Raw genomic sequence first — 4,801 nt, 5'->3', positions numbered from 1 at the left:
TCTCTCGGCTTCAATTTCCTTACCTATGAAATGGGGATGGCAAGAATCGCTACCTCACAGGGTTTGTGTCAGGATTAAATCGTGAAAATACATTTTATGAGACTGACTTGTGCTGCCTACTGCGCTAAGAGGGCGGCTTGTGAAAATGCATTTTAAACTGTGACCCCTGTGCAATCAATATGTTGCTTTTATTTTTTTTTAAGATTTTATTTATTTATTTGACAGAGAGTGTGCACCAGCAGGGGGAGGAGTGGAGGGAGAGGGAGAAGCAGGCTCCCGGCTGGGGCTCCATCCCAGGACCCCTGGAACACGACCTGAGCCACCCAGGCACCCCTAGTCGCTTTTATTTATTGAATGCTTACTATTGGCCGGGACTAGATCTGAGGATGTCCCTGTTTTATCTTTTATCCTCGTGGAGTAGCTGCAGTTCACAACACTCCCATTATACAGTAGGGAAAACTTGGACTTAGAAGGTCGAATTGACCCATCACACATTTGTGAGTAGGACAGAGTGTGGACTCAAAACGAGTCTTGTTTGACCCCAGTGCCTAGGCATTGAACCACTTCCAGACGGCTGCCAAATACAAAATTGAGGTGGGATCATTACCAGAAAATTCCCACCAAATCGCACACTTCGCCCAGCCTTCATATCTGCCCCTCCTCTCCAGCTCCCACTCCTAGCAGGGATGTGTTAGGCAATAAATAGTTAGGACCACATCCCTATGTAGACTCCCTGCACCCTCAGGTAGAACAAGGGAAAAGGAAACTCATAGGAAAGCAGGTACATATACCAATTGTCCACAGCAAACTTAAGTTTGCAAATAACTAGAGACCAGCCCAACTATCCAACTGCAAGGGAACGACTCCACTCTATACCAGGGAAAATCCACTGAGGCCACATACAGAATACGTATGTATTACATACACATGTACATATAATACACAGATGCCATTTATTCAGCTTGCTATACGTTGGCACACGAGCTGGCGATTTACAGACATTGTCATTTAAACCTCACACACCCTGCACAGCCTATTATCCCCATTTTACAGATGGGGAAATTGAGACAGCACTAGTAAGAACCAACTTCTAACCTGGCTCTGTCTGGTTTCCAAGCCCATTCACTCCTACTCCTCCTTTCTGCAGCCCACCTAGCAGCAAAGGATGAGTTTGTAATTAATTCATTCAGCAATACGTATTAAATATCCCCTCTATGCCAGACACAGTGCTAGGTAGACAAGCACTAGGTTACAACAAGATAGTTGTAAACAAATAGTTGTAAACAAGATGGATGGGAGCTCACCTCACAGGACACACAGCCCACTGAGAGGCAGGATCCCCATGGTGGTTAAGAAGATGGGTTTTGTATCCTGATTTTCTGTGTTCAAATGCTCACTGTGCCCTTTCTTCCCACCGCCCCTACTGAGATGTAACTGACACATTACACTATGCCATTTTCTATCTCTGTGGTTCTGGGTGACTTATTTAACACCCTAAGCTTTCCATTTCACAATCAATAAAATGAGAATATTGAAATTACCATCCCTGGAATTATTATAAGAAATAAATAAAATAATGCTGGTAAACTGCTTGGCACAATTCCTGCACATAGTAAGCACTGAAAAAAAATACGAGTTATAATTATCTTGAAAAACAGGCATCAGTCAAATAGCTTTAATTTAGAGTGATAAGTATCAAAACAGAAAAGACACAACTAAAACACAAATACACAAACGGGGTCTGACGTGTATATATATATGATATTCAGTAAGTAAGAGAGAAAGAGACAGAAAGTGAGAGAGGAAGGAGGGAGGGGAAGAAGAAATATAGCATTATGCATTGACTTTTTTTTAAGGTGGTTTTTTGTTTGTTTGTTTGTTTGTTTGTTTAGCAATCTCTACACCCAATGCGGGGCTTGAACTCATAACCCTGAGATCAAGAGTCACATGCTCTTCTGACTGAACCAGCCAGGTGTCCCTATGCATTGATATTTTAAAAGTATGAGTTTTGGGACACCTGGGTGGCTCAGTTGTTAAGCATCTGCCTTCAGCTCAGGTCATGATCCCAGGACCCTAGGATTGAGCCCCACATCTGGCTCCCTACTCTGCTAGGAAGCCTACTTGTCTCTCTCGCTCTCCACCTGCTTGTGTTCCCTCTCTCGCTCTCTATCAAATAAATAAATAAAATCTTTATTAAAAAAAAAAGTATGAGTTTTATGCTCTAAAGATGGTAGAGCATGGGGTGCCTGGGTGGCTCAGTGGGTTAAGCCTCTGCCTTTGGCTCAGGTCATAGTCTCAGGGTCCTGGGATCAAGCCCGCATCCTGGCTCTCTGCTCAGCGGGGAGTCTGCTTCCCCCTCTCTCTCTGCCTGCCCCTCTGCCTACTTGTGATCTCTGTCTGTCAAGTAAATAAATAAGATCTTTAAAAAAAAAAAGATGGTAGAGCAAACCTGAGAAAAGTAAGGGTAAGCACTCGTGATAAATGAGAATTACATTCTGTTTGGCTTTTGCAAGCTTCATTCTAAAGGTAAAGAGGGAGGGCAGGAGGGATCGAGCAAGAGGCGAGAAACGAGGGGAGGGCAAGAGATCAGACTCCTTTCCCAGGACCAAAGCCTGGAGCCAGATCCTTAAAAGTCCCCCCACGTATTGCCCTGCTTAAAAAAGACTTAATGAGCCTAGACAAACTTGATGAGAAAGAGCCCTGATACAGAATTCCTCCCCTGGGGGACTGTTTTCTATGGTTATAATGGGAAGGGAGGAAGAAGAGAGGCGATGTGTGTGGAATAAGAGGAGGCTAGCAGAGAAGGGCAAAGGAGGTACAGCGAGAAAAGAAGAGTGATGTGTGCATATGTGTATGTACATGCGTATGTGTGCATATATATGAGTGTGGGTGTATTTTATGTGTGTGTTGGTGATCACACAGTATGGGCAATGCCCATCAGCTGTGCCCGTCAGCCCACCCCCAGGACCCCAGTAGCTGGTGGAACACTCTACCCCTCCACTGTGGTCAGCTGATGCGTCTCTGCTGTAGCTCAGGAATTGGCCTTCCAGACACACACACACACACACGCGCGCGCGCGCGCACGCACGCATGCACACACCTGGCTCCCCACCAAACCCCACAGCACAGCTCCCAGAGGAAACCAGTTCAGTCCCAAGGAATGAGAGGGGGAAGGGCAAAGGGAAGAGGAAAGGGAGCCACCCAGCTAACTATTCTCAAATTCCCACTGCAGGCCCGGCAGGCTCAACCCCTTGGACCTAGAGTCTGGTGCCCTAGTCAAAGGGGGAGCCCTCTAAGCACGGGCTCCAAGGCAGGAAGCAGAAATTCCTACATCCCTGGCCTCCCAGACCCAATGATGGCAGCCATAATGTGAGTTTACATGCTCCACTGCTTAACATAACTGCTTTCCAGAGGTCATCTCATTTACTCTTCAAGACAACCTAGGAAGCAGGTCCTGTTAATATCCCCATTAGACAGATGAGGAAACTGAGGCTCAGGGACATGAAGTGATAAGTCCAGTCAGTCTGGCACCAGGACTCACTGGGACATCATACTGCACTCCAGGAGAGGTTTGGAGCTTACTGTGGGTTTTCAAATTTTTTTTTAAAGATTTATTTATTTATGTGACACAGAGAGAGAGAGAGAGAGAGAGAGAGCGCACAACCAGGGGGAGTGACAGGCAGAGGGAGAAGGAGGCTCCCGCTGAGCAAGGAGCCTGATGTGGGGCTCGATCCCAGGACACTGGGATCATGATCTGAGCCAAAGGCAGACACTTAACTGACTGAGCCACCCAGGAGCCCCTGGATCTTATTGGAGGTTGACAGGCTTCCAAAGCCTAAGAGTCCATGGTGCCCTATGGGATTAGAAACCAAACCAAGTACTTCCCTTATGCAGCATCTTTCAATCTGCAGTGCAGCCTGATAAGGCAGGCTTTATCATCTCCATTTTGTGGATGAAGAAAACAAGGCTTAGAGAGGGAAAGGAATTTGTCCAAAGTCATACAGCTAATAAATGGCAGAGCCTGGATATGAACCAAGTTATTTCTGATTACAGCGCTTTGCCTACCTTAGCATCCTAGTCAAGGTCAGATTCACAGCATGTAGGCATGTGGAACTTAAAGGAATGTTAGTATCCTAAAGTCTTGGTGGTTAGAAGATGAACCCATTAAATATCACCAACTCCAAATCCCCACCCAACTCCAAGCAAGAAGCCCCTCTGTAGCATCCCTGAGAGCTCCCCCTCCAGCCTAAGCTTGGATGCCTCCAGTAACGGGGCTCTCACCTCTCCACAAGACAGCCCATTCCATTTAAGAGGCCACTCCCCACCTAATCCAAGGTGGGGAGAGGAAGTCACACTCACACTTTTTAATCTTGCTGTCCCGGTGCGGGGGATTCAGGCTGCCCCCTTTTTTTTTTTTTTAAGATTTTTTTATTTATTTAGCAGACAAACCATAAGAGACTCTTTTTTTTTTTTTTTTTTTTTAAGATTTTATTTATTTGACAGAGAGAGATCACAAGTAGACAGAGAGGCAGGCAGAGAGAGAGGGAGGGAAGCAGACTCCCCGCTGAGCAGAGAGCCCGACGCGGGACTCGATCCCAGGACCCTGAGACCATGACCCGAGCCGAAGGCAGCGACCTAACCCACTGAGCCACCCAGGCGCCCCCATAAGAGACTCTTAATCTTAGGAAACAAACTGAGGGCTGCTGGACAGAAGGGGGTTGGGGCGATAGGGTGACTGGGTGATGGACATTGGGGAGGGTATGTATTGTGGTGAGCACTGGGTGTTATGTAAGGCTGATGA

This window comes from Enhydra lutris, unplaced genomic scaffold, assembly GCF_002288905.1.
Source record: "Enhydra lutris kenyoni isolate GAN:26980312 unplaced genomic scaffold, ASM228890v2 scaffoldscaffold6, whole genome shotgun sequence".
NCBI lineage: Eukaryota > Metazoa > Chordata > Mammalia > Carnivora > Mustelidae > Enhydra > Enhydra lutris.
Note: the sequence above shows the minus strand (reverse complement) of the source record.